This window comes from Delphinapterus leucas, chromosome 2 (assembly GCF_059928025.1).
Source record: "Delphinapterus leucas isolate spDelLeu-1000000601 "Yukka" chromosome 2, BTC_Dleu_Yukka2, whole genome shotgun sequence".
Taxonomy (NCBI): domain Eukaryota; kingdom Metazoa; phylum Chordata; class Mammalia; order Artiodactyla; family Monodontidae; genus Delphinapterus; species Delphinapterus leucas.
In genome coordinates, this window is record NC_143130.1 from 69,576,778 (window position 1) to 69,597,931 (window position 21,154).

General features: G+C 48.4%; 1 protein-coding gene across 1 annotated transcript in view; it reads right to left on the bottom strand.

Annotated features, from left to right (window-relative positions):
• Positions 1-21,154, bottom strand: part of CORO2B (coronin 2B) — a 139,993-nt gene that overhangs the window by 27,478 nt on the left and 91,361 nt on the right. The gene's annotated exons all lie outside the window — the stretch shown is intronic.

Sequence of the window (21,154 nt, forward strand, 5' to 3'; positions counted from 1 at the left end):
GCCATTCCCAGATGTGGCATGCTTGTTCAGTGTGCATCTTAAAACACCTGTACCCAGTGCCCTGTGGCTGAAAGCATAGTCTTTGGAGCCACACAGGCCTGTGTTTGAATCACAGCTCTGCCACTTTTTAGCCCGGTGGCCTTTGGAAAGTCAATGAGCCTCAGTTTCCTCATTTCTTTTTCTTTCTTTCTTTCTTTTTTTTTTAAGGCTTCAGCAACTTTATTTTCAGACACATGGATACAAAATCAGCTGGAAAGCTTGAGAGTGCAGCTGTCATGAGAGAGGTTCCTCACTAGTACTGTGAAGATCAAATGAGCTAACGTGCTTAGCAAAGTACTTAGTGTGGAGGTTGTCATCATAGTGAATGCTCAATATACGATACTAGTTATTATCATACAGGTTAGACGACACTTCCTCCAGGAAGTCTCCCCTGATCCCTCAATGGATTAAGAACTCCTCTGTGAGCTCAGGGCATTCTGTGCTTCCCTCTATTATAGGCACCATCATGCAGAATTGCAGTCTGTTTCTATCTGTCTATGAGCAACTGAGGATAGACTTCCTTGTCTCTGAATCTCCAGCTCCTTACAAGCCTGGCACACAGTGGGTGCTCAGTACATGACTTGAAAGACATCCTGCAGGGGGGATGAAGTCCACAAAAGATGGAACAAAGGGTGTGGGGGTGAGGGGTAGTTCCATGCTTAGTTGTCTATAAAGGCGGCAGGGAAGGGAGGGGAAATTGCAGGCAGAGGCTGTGTCTCCATTCCCAGGTCTTTTTAATATTAGCTTTTTGGGGTGTGGAGGAAATAGGGAGGGTTTTTCCAGTCACTGCCCATCTGCTAACAGTGGTTAGGTGGTCAGAGGCACCTGAGGCAAACCTCACCGTCCTTTAGGTTCCTCAACTGAATAAGGAGGAAGACAACCAGTTTTTGCCAAGCCCCTGCTACACGTGCCTTATATCACTACTTCACCAGTGTGATGGGCAAGAGTTCTTTCAGAGTGTGCATTCTGCCATAACCTCTTCCCCAGCCACTTCTTGCCTGTATATCTATCAGCTCATCTCCGTATCATTTGATTTTTTGTGACACCGCAGTGGCAAGGTGCGTAGAGGAAAAAAAAAAAAACCTAGAGAAAATGGCAGTGGTATGGAGGGTGAGGAATGAGGTAGAGAAAGAGAGAGGCAAAAGGCCTTGGAGGTTGTACTTAGAAGAACTTCACTGACACTGTACACTGGGGGAAATCAGAGAATGGAGGAAAAGGATTGGGGGTGTATCGCTCTCAGTTAAGAATGGGATCCCCTCTGACATTCCATGAGGGATGCAATTCGAATTGGAATATCTTTTCCAATGACTTTTAGGCCGTTGGACTATGTTTCTTTAGTTGAGACTCTGAGCAGAGACCGAGCCACATGTGGCCCTGGGATTTATTAGGGTTACACAGCAGCTTCTTTAACTCTCACAAAACCCTGGGAATTAGGCACGAGGAAACTAAGGCCCAGAAAGGTTAAGCCACTTGCCCAAGGTTACCCAGCTGAAAGCAAAGCTAGGATTCCCACACAGGTATAACCCTCAAAGCTGAGCTGAATCCTGCTTATTGCTAGCCAGCTCCCCTCTCTCCAGCTCTGACGTCCACAGGCAGACAGGCCCTGCATTGTCTGCTTCCACAGCTCACTTGCTCTCTGACAGAGCCTCCTCTCCTTGTATCTGGTCCCAAAGGCTGCCCTGAGTGGTCCCTGAGTAAAGCTGTCTGCATTAAGCTTTCGGCAACCAGGCAGATCTGCATCAGTCAATAGGTGGCCATCAGCTAGCAGCAGCTTCTGGCCAGCAGCCTGCAGGTGATGTCCTGGAGGGACAGGTGAAGCCACATCACTGCAATGTATTCAGAATGGCGAGAGGTCAGGGCCCTGCACCAGGAAGGGAATTAGTAGCGGATGGTCCCGACGTAACGTATCCTTCCAGGTGGACCTCTGTGAATGCCTTCCCCAAAGGGGTGTGTGACGATGATTTTCATCACTGAATCATACTGTTTGCAGCCATGGGAAATGGCTCAAGGGGAGGGACCTCCTTTCAACCTGGCAGCTTTGATTTTCCCATTTTATAGAGCAGAGTTCATATAAAAAATTTTTTTTCTTTGCAGCTTTGTTTGATCTTAGTTTCCTGACCAGGGATTGAACCTGGGCCCATGGCAGTGAAAGTGCTGAGTCCTAACAACTAGACTGCCAAGAAATTCCCAAAATTTTGTTTGAAAGACAAGTTTCATTGCTAAGAAGAAAAGTATGAAAGCCACAGTTTTACAGAGAAATCATGCAACTTTTAAAATGCAATTATTAACTCCAGGAAAAGAGCTGTATAAGAAAGCTAATACAATCATAGTGATAATGACTTGGGTACAATGTTTACATCATGGTAATAACGTAAATCCTGAATATTTATTTAAACACGAGTTGTGCTATAATATACTGGCAAGGCAGAGGTAGGAAAATTGTGTGTGTGTACAGTTAAGAGGGGAGACAGAGCTGGTAGAGAGCCAGATCCCCATCTTCCATAATAGGAAGTCAATAGACAATGTCTAAGATCTAAAAAACCAGACATAGCCGTGAAAGCATGTAACTAAGAAATACAAGGAGAAGTACAAAAAGACACAGCTCAAAACATTGGAAGCAGCTACCTTTAGGGAGTGGGAAATGAGGGGTGTAGCAAAGTAGGATAGGGATCGAGGGTACAGGCCCTGGTGTGCTGGTAAATGTTTAACAACCGGTTTTCCAGGAAAAAAAAAGGCCATGGTTTGGAACATTTGCCAATTTCAGTGGCAAGTGCCCACTATGCCTAACTTCAAGCTACCAAGGTGATATCACCAAAAGTAGAGTTAAAAGAGACTCACAGTAGCTCACCAGATAGTAGTAAAACAGTTAGTAAGGAATAAGTTTTTAACATTAGTACCTCTGTTTTTAACATCATTCATTTAATTGAAAGTTGCATAATTTAATTTTTAATAATGGTCGTGTTTAAAAACTGGGCTGCAAAACTCCTAAAAATTTAACAGTAAGCTCTCATGAGTTGGTATAAGCCAACCCCAGCACCTCCCTTGTAGTGCTATAGGCCTTGCAGTACTATCAGACTTCATGAACTCTGCACAATTATTACTCTGATAGACATAAAAATTAAAGAACAAACCAATAAAGTGCATGTATAGGTATTCTAAAGGAAGCTTGTTCTGAAATTATTTTTTTCTGAATTTAAATAAATGTGAACAATCCTCTCCCCAGACCCTCCAAATGCCTCTGTTTTCTGTTATACTTTCTGGATAGGGGTGTGACTACAGACCAAATCCGAATCTGGTTCTTAACTGCTACCCAATACTGCCTTCTCATACTTGGGCTCAAGCCAACACTAGTAGCTATTACTAATATAATATATTAATACAATCAAATTTATATTGATTTACAGATATCATCAAATTTAATCCTCATAACAGCCCCACCTTACATCTGAGAAAACAGATGTGTAAAGAGTTTCTCAGGAGCGGAGTCAAGGTTTTGCACTGTTTTATAACTTTAGAATCACTGTTGAGATGGTCAGCTCACAGAACTGTCCCAGTGGGAGGCTTCTCAGTGGTCCTGGGGTCTAACCTGCCATCTGGTGTTTGAACCTCAAAGAGAGCTTGAGTCTCAACAGAGCTGGGGCAGAGTCCTTGCTGCATGGGGTGGGGTCGGGATGCCTGTTACACAGCATCTATAATCATTAGGGAGATCTTCATGCTGTTAGGATGGGCCTTATCCTGGAGGCCTCAGAGGACAAATCCAATCCCCCTTCGCTGGGACAGATTTTCAATGTCAAATGTTGGGTGGCAGCTGTTATGTACCCCAAGTCTTCTCAAGGAGGAGCCCAGTGCTGGGGATCAGGCTGCATGTCAAACACAGCTGAGCTGCCAAAGACAGAGTTGGGGGGTGCTGGGACATGACCTCTCAACAGGGTGCAGGGGAGTGAGAAGCATGGCAACTTTCCCACAGGTCCATTTGACAGGGTCTCAAAGACTTTTAAAAGGTTCATAGCCTTTGAACAATAACCCCACTTTGGGAATTTATCCCAGTCAACAGGGAAGCATACGAAGACACTCAGTGCCATGTTATTTATAATAGGGAACAATAATAAATGCTCAACAATGTGGCATTGCCAAAATGAATTATAGGACACCAATATAATGGAATATTATGAGGTAATTTAAATCATATTTTCAAAAAATATTTAATGGCATGGGAATTACTCAAGCTCTAATGGTAAGTGAAATAGTCAGAATCAAGTTATATATGCAAAATGATCCTTAGCTATTAAAAGAAAAATACATCAAAAGTTAATAGTGGCAGGACTTCCCTGGTGGCGCAGTGGTTGAGACTCCGTGCTCCCAACGCAGGGGGCCCAGATTTGATTCCTGGTGGGGGAACTGTGTCCCGCATGCATGCTGCAACTGGGAGTTCGCATGCCACAACTGGGGAGCCTGCCTGCCACAACTAAGACCTGGTGCAACCAAAAAAAAAAAATAATAATAATTAAAAAAAAATTAAGAGTGGCAATCTCTGGCTAGTTGGATATCAGTGGTTTCTAATTCTTCCCCAATGAACATTTACAATTTCTATTAAAGATATAGATGTTATTTAAAACACACACATACACACTCACCATAGTTTTTTATTTTGTTTTTGTTTTTGGTACCCCAGGTGGGAGGTGATCACCACAGTTTTGATTGAAAACTATTCCTCTCCTGTTTTGGTCAAACAGATCTTAAAGAAATGAGATGCAGACTGGGGTCGACCAGATTTATGTTCCAGAAGCTTCTGTGGAACACAGATGTCTCTGCTTATATAGGCTTCTTCACTCCCTTATTACGATGCAGACAGTTTAGGGGAAAATAAGATCCTTGAAACTGAATAAAATTATACAACTAATTGAAAATAGGTTTTAGAGTGCGTGTGTGTGGCGTGCGTGTGGGCAGGGCAGGCCAGGCCCTGCCTTGGCGGGTTGGTAGGTGTGGCTCACCCAGCAGGCTGCCAGGGGAACGGCGCGTGCCCTGGGCCTCAGTCCAGGCTTTATCTGAACCCATTGAACTGACTGAGGACGAGATATTTTCAAAACAACCTGCACGACAGCTTCAGCTTCCTACAATTTCCCATGGCTGCAAAGCTGAATTCTGTGCACAGAAGCAAAATGTTTTCTTACCTGGGATATCAGTGTAGTGAGGCAGAAAGAACAGACTTAGCAAGAGGTAGGGTTTCTAGGCCCAGTCCCAATTCACCTCACCAGCTGAATGATCTTGAACATGGCCCTTGGTCTCTCTGGGCTTCCCAGATTCCTAGACCCTGGGCTAATGCCCTCTCTGCTTCTTCGTGGCTGCCCTTTTTACTGTATGAAGCCAGGCACACCTGCAACTGGAGGGCCTTGCTTCTGGCATACCAGGACAGAAGTTAGGGATGCACACCAGGTCACGGGATGGAAATACTAATGATAACAAAAAAGACGAGGGTGATAAAGGACCATTTGACAAGTGCTTCAAAAGTGCCTTGTGGGGCTTCCCTGGTGGCGCAGTGGTTGACAGTCCGCCTGCCGATGCAGGGGACACGGGTTCATGCCCCCATCTGGGAAGATCCCACGTGCCGTGGAGCGGCTGGGCCCGTGAACCATGGCCGCTGAGCCTGTGTGTCCGGAGCCTGTGCTCCACAACGGAAGAGGCCACAACAGTGAGAGGCCCGCATACTGCAAAAAAAAAAAAAGTGCCTTGTGCTCAGCAATTTGTATACATCATTGTATTTAAGTCTGAAACAAAGTTTCATTAAATCCAGCAAGGACCTACTGTATAGCACAGGGAACTCTGCTCAATATTCTGTAATAACCTAAATGGGAAAAGAATTTGAAAAAGAATAGATACGTGTATATGTATAACTGAATCACTTTGCTGTTCATCTGAAACTAACACAACAGTGTTAATCAACTATGCTCCAATATAAAATAAAAATTTAAAAAAAGTTTTAGTAAATCCTTACAACCCTCCTGTAACAATCCATTTTCTGGATGAGAAAACCAAGCTCTGGGCCATGATTTGCCAAAGGTGATGCAGCTGGGCCAGGAGGAGTTGCAGTTTGCACTGGCTGTTGTCTGGCTATGCTGCCCTCCTATTTCAGAATGTAGAGACTTGATAAATTAGGGGGAAAAGTCATACATCAGAAGTAGGGCCTCAGAATTTCTCATAAGGTTCTCGGAAGGGGCTGGCAGGCAACTCAGTTGTGAAGACCTTATACTTGCTCCTGAAGACACGCACTTCCCCCACTCCGTCTCCCCCGTCCCCCTAGTGATTCCCAAACTTTGCTTTTTTTTTTTTTGTGGTACGCGGTCCTCTCACTGTTGTGGCCTCTCCCGTTGCAGAGCACAGGCTCCGGATGCGCAGGCTCAACGGCCATGGCTCACGGGCCCAGCCGCTAGGTGGCACGTGGGATCCTCCCGGCCCGGGGCACGAACCCGCGTCCCCTGCATCGGCAGGCGGACTCTCAACCAGTGTGCCACCAGGGAAGCCCTCAAACTTTGCTTTTGTTTTAGAATCACCTGGGAAGTTTAAAAAACCCCAGGGCCCCGATGGGTACCCCATATCAATTTAATCACAGTGTCTGGGAGTGGGCAGCCAGGCATCAGTATTTTTTTTTTTTTAAGATTTCCAAGTGATTCCATTGGGCAGTGAAGTTTGGGAACCACTACCCTAGAGGCTCCATATTCTGCTGGGGCCTCAGGGAAGCACCTGCGCTCATTCATTCTAGGACAGGGGCGGAGACCGTCAGTGTTACTCGATGTAGGTGCAGGGGGTGGGGTGAGAAATCAAAAAACAGTATTGCGTGTTTAATGCACGCCCAGATAAAGCGAATAGGAAGATAAACGGTCACGGCAGGTGCTGTACAATTTAAAGGAAGCCCCAGGGCAATGGATAACCCTGACACAGGAGATGGGTGAGCTAATGGTGGCACCCCAAGCTTCCACGTGACAGATGTTTGGGGATCCCCACCCCTCTGCCTCCGTCATCACACTCCCTCTTCCACATGCTGCCCCACGCATCCCAGACCATCCAGGTAGGCTGCCTGCCGTCTTCTCTCTTCTGGATGGAAGGTGACATTAAATGAGAGAGTTATTATACAATGGGTACTGTAGTCCTTCTCTCCAAAACTCTGGGCAAAGTCAGGCCCCCTGTGACCAAGCCTCTGGGGTGTGAAGCAGGCCTCACCCTCCAGCTCACAGCCCTTGACACTTCACAAAGCGCTTACACATGCATTATCTAATTATTACTGCCCAGGGAAGGGGTGACTCGAGGAGACTTGAGTTTCCAGTCACCTCACGTCGCAGTGACACTAGAACGAGTTTGTGCAGCTTCAGAACTCTGAGTACCACTGTGGCATCTCAGCAGGGATGAGGGGTGTTTCATGTTCCTAAACACTGGGTGCCCTTCGTCCAAGGTGTGGGTTGCTGTCACCCCAGGGTGTGCCCAATCTGCCAGCGACGGTCCCCCACACAGCTGCACACACAGTCACGCACGCTCACACATTTATACACCGCCCCCCTCCATACAAGCTTCTCTCCACGCCACTTCTGCCCAGGCCTCTGCACTCCTTCCCTCCCTCCATCCCAATCAGAACTTACTGGGCTCATGTCCCACACTTTAGCGGCCTGCTGTCTTCAGCCCGTTAATCTGAAATAATGTATATAATAAACGGGAGCCTTCTAAGGAGGACACTGGGGGGTGTAATGCGTCAGTCCATTTCTCCTTGTGGGTCATCTATGTGCATGTTCACAGGAGCCTTTAGAGAAAGCCATTTGGCCCAGAAGTGGACTCTCCTGGGTTTTCAGACTCCTGGGCAGTCCTCTAGGAGATCTATTTTGGGTAGAGGGCTTTATTCATGCTTGAGCTCCCAGGACTGTCTTGCAGGATTTCTGAAGTGGGTCCACTGATTTGTCCCCTTGCCTCTAGCATCTGCCCTCTGCAATTCTCTCCAATCCATCTTACATAATGTTGCCTAATTCTTCTAGAGTACAGCTCTGCTGCAATAACTATTCCACTCTGAACTTTTCAATGGCTCCCTACTATCTTGACTTTAAAAGCCAAACTCCTTATGGGACATCAGAGCTACTGTGGTCCCAGCCTGGCCCCGCTTTGACATAACTGCCCACCCCACTGCACGACACACACATGACTATACACACACCCCTAGCCTCCAATGCTCCCGCCGCCTAGATGACCTTTGGTTCCTGGTTCATCCCTGCCACCAGGCTGTGAGCACCTCGAAGACCGTGACCTTGGCCCAGGCATCTTCAGAGCATCCTTCAATGCCAGCTCATAGCAAGAACTCAAGCTGGGTGAATGACTGTCACCCTGTTTCCTACCTCTGGGTCTCTACTCACGCTGTTCCCTGAGACCAGACTCCCTTCCCTTCTTGTGCACGTCCATTTTCCTCACCCAGAAAATATCACCCAGGGAACAGACACATCCCTCTACCTTCCTCATGCCGGGAGATAATTCTGGATCCTGCTCTTCTGACCTTGAGAAATTCTAGATGTGGGGCTGAGCTTCGGGGTAGGTTCACAGTCAAACGGCAGCAGGTGCAGCACAGGCTGTGATGCTCTAAAGTCAGTCACCCAGTCAGACAGAAGTTCACGGCGAGACCTCAGGAAGCATCCCAACTTCATGACTTCCTGTTTTGATTCTCCCCCTCAGTCTTTTTATCTTTGTGTTTTTCAAGCTGGAAAGGGTTTGCTGGTTTTTCCAGTCGAAATCCCTAGTGTGTATGTGCGTGTGTGCGTGCGTGTGTGCGTGCGTATGTACTGGGGGAGAGTGTGGGAGTAGGTCCCCAGGGGCGGGGGAGGGGGAGTTTGTTTGGGGAAGAGATGTAAGGAATTCTGTTTCTCCTGGTATCTGAGCACTTGGAGATGAACTCGGTTTTCCCAGGCTCCAGGAAGAAGAGTGATGGGGCCACCTTTGTCCTTGGTCCTGGGCAGTGTCCTGTTGCAGAGCCCAGCAGAAGAGATAACAGACTCCTTGGGGCTGGGATAGGAAGAAGTAGAGGAACAGTGGATGCATGAGTGACAGAGAGAGAGAGAGAGAGAGAGAGAGAGAGAGAGAGAGTGTGTGTGTGTGTGTGTGTGTGTGTGTGTGTGTTGGGGAGAGGCCTGCCTGGGACCTCAGAGCTCATGCTGGCCCCTGTGGTTTCCTGATTACTGGCCCCTTCTTATAAAACTCTGTGCTAAAACACATGAAGAAAATAAGAAAATTCTAAACTCAGTGTGCCTGATGAATCTGCATAGGGGGTGGTTTTTGATGGGGTGTCCTGGAGGTGTGGATTTCTAGCCCTGGCTGCTCACAGGGGAGACAGACAAAGAGCTGGACAAAGTGTAGGGTGGGCTGTGCTTTGGTGGGGGAAATGCCAGAGCACAGGAGAGGGGCAAGTACTTGAGGTTCTGAAATCCAGAAAGCCTTCCCAGAGGAGGTGTGGAAGGCCCGAAGGATTGATAGCACACAGCCAGGGACGGCGTGGGGAATGCTTAGGACCCAGAAGGACCAGCCCCTGCAAAGGCTGAGGAATATTTGGGAAAGCCAAATAAGTAGAAAGGCCACAGAGAAAGGCCCAGATCAGAGGGTTCAGGAACTTGCTGGTCTCATGAAGGAGTCTGGACTCTACCCCATGGGCCTAAGTATAATGGGGCTGGGGACCACAGAGAGAAGGAGAGCCCCTCACACCCAAGTCACCCCATCATGTCCCAGTGTCCCACAGTGGGGAAGGAGGGGAGCGAGGCAAAATCCATAGCTGTTGGAAATGTGAAAGAATTGGCAAAAAATACATAGCAGCATCTATGAAAATTGTGGGGGAAGCCACAGTTTTTCTTTTACAATGGGTAGAAAAGCAGATTTCTGGCTGTGGCAGAGAAGCAAAAGCGAAAGAGGGCTCGCACCATCTCCAGGCTGTCAACACCAGCCCTGCCCTTCTCCCCTGCCACAGAGTCAAGAGGATAAAAATCCCTATTTCCATTTGCCCATCTGGCCCAGGGAAAAGGAGAGAAAGGTGGACTCTCCCGCCTGAAGCCCTTCCTGCAACCTCCTCACATACTTAACTTCTCCTGCAGAATGAAAGGAAACTCATTTGGGGCCATTATTTTCGGCCAGCCCACCTGGGATTCGGGGAGCATCACTAAAGCTCTGTTCCCAGTGGACAGGTCAGCAGCCCGGGAGTCAGGGGACCTGGGCTCATCTCAGCTCTGCCGCTCACTGGCTGGGTGGCCTGGGACAAGTCTCTGTGTCTCAGTTTCTCCCTCTGAAAAGTGGAGACATTCTGGAGGGCTAGCGAGAACAAACACAGGGTACACTTGCCACCCCTCAGGCTTCAGGCTCTACAGCAGGCATTGCTAATAGCTCACTGCCACTGCATCCCTCCTGAGCCCTGCCATCCTTGGTGATCAGAGTGGGAAATGAGATGAAGTCTGAATGTCTGCCTAGGGCCACGTGACCCCCTAGAGCTCTGACAGCTGTTTGCTAAGCCTCTGAGATCGCGGTACCTCTCTGCATTCAGAGTTGATTCCCAGAGGTCTCTGATAAATTAACCCTCAGAAATGCCTACACATTTGCCCCTTCTTCTCCAGGCCCACCATGCTCACGCCCCGCGGAGGCACTTCAGCACTCTCCCAACTGCTCTCCTTCGTGCTTGCCTCTTCCCAAACCCCAGTGTGACTTTGGCGCTCTATAATGATCACTTGCATTACGCAACTCCTCCAGAACCTTCCACGGTTGGAACCATTTGTAGGAATTTTGGCAGTTGGGTATCCAAGCCCCCTTCCTGATTTGGGGGAACTCTCCCACTGTGTGCTGTACTGATGGGATGCAGTGCCTTACCTCCCATTGTGAGAGCTGAAATGGGGCTCCTCCTACCCGGGGTCCTCTGCTGGCCAAGGAGGGACACGTAGCCTGGCTTGGCCAATCAGACCTTCCATCCGGGATGGCCAAGGACTGATTTAACTTCCTCTAGGCCCCCAGGAGCTGCCTTGGTGCTCACCTGTGTTCCAAGTCCGATTCTCCACTGCCCCCAGCTCCTTGAATCTGTGAAGGCCCCAAATCCCCTTCTGCTCAGAAAGGCCAGGGGCGACTTCTGTGGCTAGTCAGGGATCTTGACTCGGTCAGCGCCCTTATCCCTATCTCATCAGATCTAGCTCGTCTGCTTGGCCTTTGAGGGACCCACACACCCTGTTCCCCACCCTCTCTCAACCTTAGCAGCCAGTTTGCTCAACTCTATTGGGGTCATACTTCTCAATTTTAAATGCTGTGTCTCAGGTCCTTATAAAATACTGAAATCTCCCTAAATCCCAATATTTTGATGACCACGTTTTTTTCTCAGACTGCTTCTCACATATAGAAGAAATACAGAACTTCTTTGCCAGATCATGTGTGTCCTAACCCTTGGATTGGGAAAACATGGTCCCCAAACTGTCGAACGAGAGCCTCACCACCTTCCTCACGACACCCATCCTTGGAAGGACCTGGGCCTCTGGGCCTCTGCAAACCTTAATCATCTTTCCAGAGGCACCCTGACTCCTGCTCCTGCTAAAATGTCTCATCTGACTTCTCCACATCTTGTGATTTCCCTTTTCCTTTGCTTTCACAAGCCTTTCTCCCCATAACCCACCATTTATGATAATAATGGCAATCATTCACTGAGGGTCTTCTACATGTCAGGCCTGAAACCAAGTGTTACTTCAATTATTTACCATGATAACTGTATGAAGTACATATCATTGTGTCCATTTTACAGATGAAGAAACTGAAACTCAGTGAAATCAATTAACACAGTGCAAGGCCAGGATTCAAGCTTCAGTCTGTGTGACTTCTGAATTAGAATGTAAGCTACATGAGGTGTGGTGCTTGGTCTAGTTCTCTGCTATAACCCCAGCATCTGGAATCATGCCTGACTGATGGCAGGCTCTCAGTAAATTTTTCTTGAATGAATTAATGATGCCATAAACTGTGGACCTAATCAGGTCCCCTGTACAGTTGCATGGGTTGTACACTGCACAATTCAAGGGGGTCCCATTCACACAGTGTGCAGCCTTCTGTGGTGCTCTGGGCTTAGCCATGATGCTGCCCTGCTTCTTCATTTAGCACCGCCTTGTGTTGTTTGCTTTGTTTCATGGTTGTTGTTTGTCTTTCCCAAGAGGTTATCAGTACCTTCATCTTAAATGAGATAATCACGGAGGGTTCTCAGCAGAGTGTGGGATACAAGTGAAACCTAAGAAGTATAAGACATGCTTCTTACGCCCTCTGGCCACAAATACAACGTCAAGTTTATATTCAAGATCAAATGATTCCTCAGTCACATGCTGCCAGTTGCACAGATGCTACTTTTGTCAGCAGTGGGACTGGTCACAGGGTATCATCCACATTCTCCCGAGCTGGGCCACTCCTCTGCCTTACCTCTTTGGGATTATCGACTGAGCGAACCCACCATCCATCAAGAGCGTGCTGACTCTGTCGAGGCCCAACACCCACCGTCTTCCTTGCTTAGACACCACGAAGACTCAGCCCTGGGCTGCCACTGCCCCATGGAAGCTGTGAAATGCATGGGCAGAGCAGGGGCCCTCTGGCTCAGACCCTCAGCCTTGCTCCATCAGGGACATCTAAGAGGCCAAAGAAAGAGCTGTACCACCTCCAAGGCAATGGCCCTGGAACCTCAATGGCCTTGAAAATGTCCTTTAAATAGCAAGTGAGCAGCCCAGTCCTTAGATGCCCCTTCCTCTCCCAAGCCCTCTCCCTGCTGAATCTGCAGAGGCTGGTGATCCTCAGGGGCTGGGGCTGGTGGGAGAAGGAACCTATCGCAGCACTTCAGGCTCTGAAGCTCCAGGGTCCAGTTTCAGCTCTGCTCTCACTGATGAGTGACTGAGCAAGTTCCTTCCTCCTGGGCTTCAGTTTCCTCATGACACAATAAACACAAGCTCACTGGGTACAGCGCCTGGCACCAAACAAGCATTCAATCAATACTAGCTATCGTTACCATCTGCAAAATGAGGGTTTGAGTGCCCCCCCCCACCCCTGTGCTCTGCACAGCAACTGCCCCCAGGACCACACCCTCCCCTGCCCTGTGCTCAGTGTCTCACGGCTCTGTCCCCCGACCCGACGGTGAGCTCTCCAAGGGTGGGCGTGTGTGTAACCCATCTTCACACCCCAGACCTAGCACAGCCCCTGCACATATGCCCAGAAGTGGCTGGTGAACAGAACTGAAATATCAGGGCCCTTCCAGCTTTCTGATGGTCTATGGTTCTAAGTTGAACCTCCACCCATATGCTCATCAAACACAGACAAGGACCCTTCCTGGGTTTGGCACTGGCCACGTAGAGAAGAAATCCCTCCTCCGAATGCCAGCTCCATGACAATATGTGATTTTCTTAACTGCTGTATCCCCAACACCTAGCACAGTGCCAGGCACATAGGAGACTCTACTGATAAATATTTATTGAATGAATGCATGAGTGGGAAGCAGGTGACATTTCCAGGAAGGCCCACACCCTCCCTCACTCACCTGGAGGGCCAGGGCAGGGATTAGCTCCTACTGTCAAGCCGAGATGGGCTGTCGGGGGGGGGCAGGGAGGGGAGCACATCCCCTGGTACGCCTGCCACCTGGCCTCTAGCCAGACCCTTTATGTTTCCAGTGACCTGGGGCTACTCTAATTCTCAAAACATAAATGGGACATGAGGCTTGGCCTGCATTGGGCACTAGGGGACACAGCCATGAAGGCCGGGGGTGGGGTGCATAGTGCCTGTGTGTCTGGAGGCTCCCCACGGGAGACGGTGTGGCCCGCTCCTCTGAGCCTGGCCCTGGCTGCCCCACCTGCCGATCCCTGGCACACTCAGGCTGCCCGGTGGCCCCATGGCCACCTCCTGGGGGGAGGTGTGGGGAAGGGGCAGAGAGGGCTCCCATCGGCGTAGAAACTGGGGCCTCCTGGTCCTCCAGAGCCCACACTCTGCCCTGTGGAGCGCTAGGCCATGCCTGGCTTGATGGTCTCCCCAGATTGGGTGGCGAGGGCCTAACCCACCCGTGTTGCAGAATGGGTGCTGAGCGACTCTCCTGGGGATGTTCAGTGCATGTTAAGCCTTAGTCAGGAAGGGACAGTGGCACTTGGGGTGCAAAGGGGGGCTCTCGTCCGTTACAGAAGGCCACGATCAGTCTCCTTGGGCAAGGCTCTGGGCCTCGCTGGGCCCCAGGAGGCAAGGGCTTTTCATGGAGCCTGAACTCTGCTTGGGAAGGAGAGGAAGCCCTGGTGCCATCCAGCCTCACGTCTTTTTTTTTTTTTTTTTTTTTTTAAATTTATTTATCTACAGCTGCATTGAGTCTTTGTTGCAGTGCGCGGGCTTCTCATTGCAGTGGCTTCTCTTGTTGCAGAGCATGGGCTCTAGGCACACGAGCTTCAGTAGGGCTTAGTTGCTCCGCAGCATGTGGGATCTTCCTGGACCAGGGCTCGAACCCCTGTCCCCTACATTGGCAGGCAGATTCTTAACCACTGCACTACCAGGGAAGTCCCAGCCTCACGTCTTTATACAGTTGCAGAGACCCTGTGGCCAGCTGAGCCAGGATGTGTTCTTGACATGACAGTAGAGGGGACCTAGCCACCCAGCCATGGAAGCAGGAGGAAGGCTCAGGAGGAGGAGAGGGGACAGGTGGTCACCCTCTGTCACCTCAGTCCTGACAACTGAAGACAATGATCTTCAGCTAGCTGAAGGCCAAGGCGGGCCAGGAGGAGGAAGAAGAGGTTCCACTTGAATTCAGCGTCCTCTCTTGGAGTATCTACACAGCTCATAACAACTCCCTCACTACGGCCTTCATAGATGCTGAGGCTCGAAGTCGTGTTAACCATCCCCAACACACACACACACACACACACACACACACACAGCTGACTGGATCAGAATGAACGTCTAATTCAAGCTGAGCCAATCAGATTCCCTGATCTGCCCGCCGCCCCCACCTTCCCAATACACACATACATTCAGCTGATTGGACCAGGATGAACATCTAATTTGAGTGTCGGGCCAATCAAATTCCCTGACCACCCTATTTAAAGTTGTAACTACCCTCCATCCTCCCATACCTCTGTCAGCTTCCCTAATTTATCTTTCTCCCTAGCATTAGTTACCTTCTATTACACTCTATGATGTACTTAATTGTCTGTCTCCTGCACTACAGTGTAGGTTCCACAAAGGTCAGAATTTTGTCTGTCTTGTTCTCTGCTGGATCCCCACTGCTTCCAGCAGTGCCTGGCACACAGTAGGGGCTCAGTAAAAATTGGATGAGTGAGTGAATTCTTTCCAGGTGATGTAATAATGGCTAACATTTACTGAACACCTGCTATGTATTCGTGTTTTCTAAGCACTTTAAATATATACTAACTTGTTATAACCTTCATTTTACAGATGACATTTTACAGATGACAACAGGTGCTGGGTATATGTGTGTGTGTATTATTCTATCGATGACCTTGGTTTTATGGTTTACAAACATGTTTATTAACATCTTACTTGAGTCTCACCACTCCCCTAATTTTCGAGATGAGAGAACTGAGGCTCAGAAAGGTTAACTGACTTGCTCAAGGTGAGTCAGCAAAAAAAGTGTCAGAGCTGAAACTACAACCTAGGATTACACACCCTTCCCCCAAGTCCCCAGCTCTTTCCAGACACCAAGGCACCCCTGCCTGTGTCTAGAAGATGCTGTTCCAGCCCTCAGAAGCTTATGCTTTCCCTGGGAAGATAAGCTAGAGGAAGGGACAGATCTGCAGGCCCAAGCGGAGGTTGAACTCACTGAGGAAGGGGAATTAGCACAAGCTTGTTTCCCTTCAGTTACTGTGAAATCCTCACAAAGGACTGACAGCAAAGCAAAAAAGCAGACGCTGGAAAGGGAACTCCAGAGCAGACTGAAGGGGGATACAAACACTCCAATTCATGCTGGATCAGAAGTATTTTCGCCATCATGGCTGCCTTCTTCAGATTACCTTCTGCTCTATTTCCCAATTAAAGTACGGCTCATGGAGCTGAGAACAATACTGTTCTTCCAGCTTGTGGTCTGACCAGCACAAAAGGGAGGGGGAAAGATTTCCTTCTTCTTTCTTGACTGTAAGATCTTGCTGCCTTATAAAAAGAACTCTGATTCTCCAGTTGACTCATATCTGAACTTCCACCATTAGGGATTCATTCCTTTGGGTCTACACCTTGCTGCTCTTAACATATAGACACAACTGAGCAGGGCACAGTGGTGGGAGATGTTGTTGGTCATTGCCAACACATTCTGAATGAGCTTTGGGAACTTTCCTAGAGGCAGAACTCAGGGGAAAGAGCATGAGGGCACTAGTGGAAAGGGTGGAGAGGGGGAGAAAAAGAGAAAGAATAAGGTGGCTGGGTCAATTATCATATTATTACTATTATGAACTCTTAACCTCAGACCTTGCCTGATGAGGTCACTGGGCACCACTGAGTTTGGTGTTGTTCATGCTGTGTCTCACAGAGGCGCCCCTATCCATGAGCTTCTCTCTGGCAGTCAGAGCCTCTGCCTCTCCACCCACCATCAGTGTGAGGCCCAGAGAGGTGAGGCCACTTACTCAAGGTCACCCAGGGAACAGTAGGTGATGTTATGCCCAGGGCCACACCCAGGTTTCCATATACCCAGGTCAGTCCCCAGTCCCGGCCCTGTCAATTTTGGAGGCCCTGTTCCAGAAGGGGGCAGTAAGGTCACCCCGAGAAGGCACAGGGCACACATCAGTTACTTGAGCGCGGTTTACTGGCTTCCCTCCACATCACAGAGACTGGTGGGGCATTCTGCTGACCTTGCCCGCCTTTCTGGTATATATGTGCAGGGGTTATACCTCTACTGTCTTCCTGAAGTCCCCTCAGCAGAGAGCTCTCAGACCCCAAATGGTTGCTTCCTATCTGGAAAGCCTCCCTGCACCAGAGAAATGGCATAGTGGACAATAAGGGGAAGCTGTGCTACTGCCATTCCACCAGCAGAGGGCGGTGGCTGCGCTGCTCTCAGCTGCATCCTGAATTCTAGACCGAGAGGAAATGTAGCACGCCAGCTCTCTCTTCCTAAGGCTCTGGTTCCTGAGACACACTCCTGCCTTGGCTTGAATGCTTCCAGGCAACTGTAGCTTACTACTGTGATATACTCACTAGAACATTCTTTATATTGAGATGAAAATCTGCCTTCTTGTAACTCTCACTATGAGCACCTAGCTTTGCTTCCGGGCCACACAGAAAAAGTCAAGCACTTTTTTAATCTGCCAGTTCTTGGGAGGTGGAGTCCTGTTCCTAGTTGGCCACCTGCAGTGCTGTGTGATTTTTGGCAAGACACTTTCCTTCTCTGGGTTTTTACTTCTTACCTATGAGACAATGGGGCAGATTCTGTTTTTTTTTTTTTTTTTTTTGTGGTACGCAGGCCTCTCACTGTTGTGGCCTCTCCTGTTGCGGAGCACAGGCTCCGGATGCGCAGGCTCCGCGGCCATGGCTCACGGGCCCAGCCGCTCTGCGGCATGTGGGATCTTCCCGGACCGGGGCACGAACCCGTGTCCCCTGCATCGGCAGGTGGACTCTCAACCACTGTGCCACCAGAGATGCCCTTAACATCTTTATTGGAGTATAATTGCTTTATAATGGTGTTAGTTTCTGCCTTATAACAAAGTGAATCAGCTATACATATATCCCCATATCTCCTCCCTCCCACCCTCCCTATCCCACCCCTCTAGGTGGTCACAAAGCACCGAGCTGATCTCCCTGTGCTATGCAGCTGCTTCCCACTAGCTATCGATTTTACATTTGGTGGTATATATAAGTCCATGCCACTCTCTCACTTCGTCCCAGCTTACCCTTCCCTCTCCCCGTGTCCTCAAGTCCATTCTCGACGTCTGCGTCTTTATTCCTGTCCTGCCCCTAGGTTCTTCAGAACCTTTTTTTTTTTAGATTCCATATATATGTGTTAGCATACGGTATTTGTTTTTCTCTTTCTGACTTACTTCACTCTGTATGACAGACTCTAGGTCCATCCACCTCACTACAAAGAACTCAGTTTCGTTTCTTTTTATGGCTGAGTAATATTCCATTGTAGATATGTGCCACATCTTCTTTATCCATTCATCTGTCGATGGACACTTAGGTTGCTTAATGGGGTGGATTCTGATCAATCTAAGACTCCTTCCAATTCTGACATTCCAAACGACATCCCTTTCACAGTGACCGCGGAAGGGCAGAAGTGTGCACCCCACTCTTGGGGGGTTTCCAGTACTCATGGCACTGCTTTACCACCCTCCAAGCTACAACCTATTCTTAGACCTTTTCCTTAGGATTTGGGTTTTCTTGGCTGCTGCACACTCACCCACTTCCACCTGAGCTCATCTACAGCCCCGGCCACACCTGACACCTTCCACTAAGTGCACTGACCCAACTGCCATGCAGGGGTGCTGCTTGTGAGTCACTGAGCTCATACCCCTGGCTCTCACCATTCCACCTATAACGCCTGGACATTTGGTGGGGAGAGGAGAGGACAGGTTCAAGGGTGGCAGGTCCCCACCTCATCATCTGGAAGTGCCTTGATTTTTCTCGTTCCCTTTCCACCTCTCCCCAGGCCTCTCATCCTGGACCAGGATTCTTCCTGGTTCTCATGCTGCCTTTTCTTCTCATTTCCAAAGCTCAGCCACTGCGTGATTTGTGGTTTCTTTTGAGAGTCAGACGGACTCACTGTCGTTAAGACGTTTTTGTTTTAATTTCAAAAGTTATCCATACTCAAAGAAGACAACTTGAAAACACCCCCAAAGCATACACATACACACGCATACCCCAACTCCAAATCACCCAGTCATTCTACTATCCTCAGGGATAATCACTATTATTTTTGGTGTGAGTCTTCCCCAAGCTGCACTCAGTGAACAAGTGGAATCAGGGCCTTTCGTTCCTGCTCACTATCCCTGTGGGCACCCCCTCAGGCTCTCCAGGGCTCCCCCAAAAGTCGGGCATAATCAGAATTTTGTGAGTTGATGCACAGCCCCCCACAGCCTTGGAACACTACGTCTTCCTGTGAAGCACTTTAACCCTGGGATGTGGTGAGAGGCAGCCTCCAGGATGGCCCCCTGCAATCTCCACCTCCTGGTGTACACACTGGACCCTCCCACGTTGCGCCAGCGTCATTGTGTGTGATGCTAAAGAATGCAGTGAGAGCTACAAAAGCTTGTGGTTTCTGCCTTGGGCTCGCTTCCTCTCTTGGATCACCAGTCAGAGGAGGCCAGCTGCCATGAGTGAGGACGCTTAGCCTGTGGAGAGGCCTGGGTGGTGAGGCAGTGAGCCCTCCTGCCATCAGCCACATGAGTGAGCTTGGAAACAAGTTCCCCCACCTGAGCCTTCAGATGACTGTGGCCCCAGCCGACAGCTTAACGGCATACCTCATGAGAGATCCTGAGCCAGAACTTCCCAGCCAAGTTTGGGGGTAATTTGCTATGCACTAATAGAAACTAATACAGGCATAGTTTCCATTTGTCATGAGACAGGCAGAACAGGCATTATCATCTCAGATTTTGACGTGAGAAACCAAGGCACAGAAGAGCTAAGCCATGTGGGTGAGACGTTCACCTACATGTGGGTCCACAGCCAATGAGGAGTGAACCTGATGTGTGAATTTTCTTGGGTACCCAGCATGAACTCCAATCCCCTGACTTTTCAGAGGCCCCCTCCTCACTTAAAAAAAAAAAGTCGTTAAAAAAAAAAAGAAAAAGAAAAAGGAAAGTTGGGGAATACAGATGAGGGATAACTACTATTATGACCTGGTGAATATCAGCTCCATTTTATACCCAGCTGGAGAGTTTTGTTTTTTCCTGTGCCATTAAATAGTCTTTGACATCACCCTTTTTATTGGCTGTATTTTATTTCATAGTATGGCTATACCACAGTACATAAAGCAATCCCCTATTTTTGGATCAACAAGAGGTTCATAATTTCCAACACTTTAAAAACGTTATGGTCAACGCAGTGGAATCTTTGCACACATTTGTAATATTTTTATAAGGATAAATTCCTGTATGTGAAAATGCTGGGTTAACGAGACTGCACTAAAAAAAAAATGCTTTTCTTATGCATTTTTAAATGCCCTTGAAAAAAGCTGTACTAATTTATATTCCCATCAACAACTCAAGACCATTCCTCGAACCTCTGATAGCACAGGATGTTGTGCTATCTTTAATTTGCTTATTTTTAGATGAAGAAAATAAGATCTCATTGTTTTTATTTGCAAACCTTTGATGTCTAGTAGGGTTGATTATGTCTCCATTTGCTCACTGGACATCTGCATTTCTTTGCTTGTGAATTACCTCATTATATGAGGTATGCAAATTTTTTCTCATGGGACGTTTATCTTTTTCTTAATAAGAGCTGTTTGTATTAATCCTTCTTTACATTTAGTGTTCCTTTTCACTGTTGATCCATCTACAAAAATGAATGATTCTAAATATTTTTACTTTGTCTCTTGGTCCCTATCCAGTTCCATATCTAGTTGGTTATCTATAAATAATCTTTTTATTAGCAGGAAACTGTTAGGGATTTCTTTGTTGAACCCAAAGAACCACCCTTGGGATGATCTTTCCAGTAAGTTCGGATTTATTCCTGGCCCAGGGGCACAGAATCATAGTTAGCTCAGAGATAGCTTTGCTCATAGCTCTCCAAGTGGGGCCACCCAGTGATACACCAGAAGTCAGGGGCAGTCATGGGAATGGGTTCCTCTTGTTATCCCTCCTGGCCCGGGCCCACTCCTGTGTTTATGCAAAGCACTGCAATTGCTTTCAGAGAATATGTTCCACCCGCTAGGCCAGAATAATCTACCACACTCCTCACACCTATACCCACTTTGCCCTGACCAGAGAGAGGCCCTGTCAAGATTCCCATTAGGGAGTCCACCCATCTGTAGGTTGGCAAAGGTACCTGTAGAGATTTCAAACACTCAGACGCAAATAAGCTATTGTCCAAGTGTAAACAAGGTGTCTCGCTTCTCAAAGTCAGAGTCCTGTCTCAGGCTTCCTAAGGGATCTATTATTATGTGTATTTCTTTGCCAGCTCAAGTAAGAGGCAACCTTGA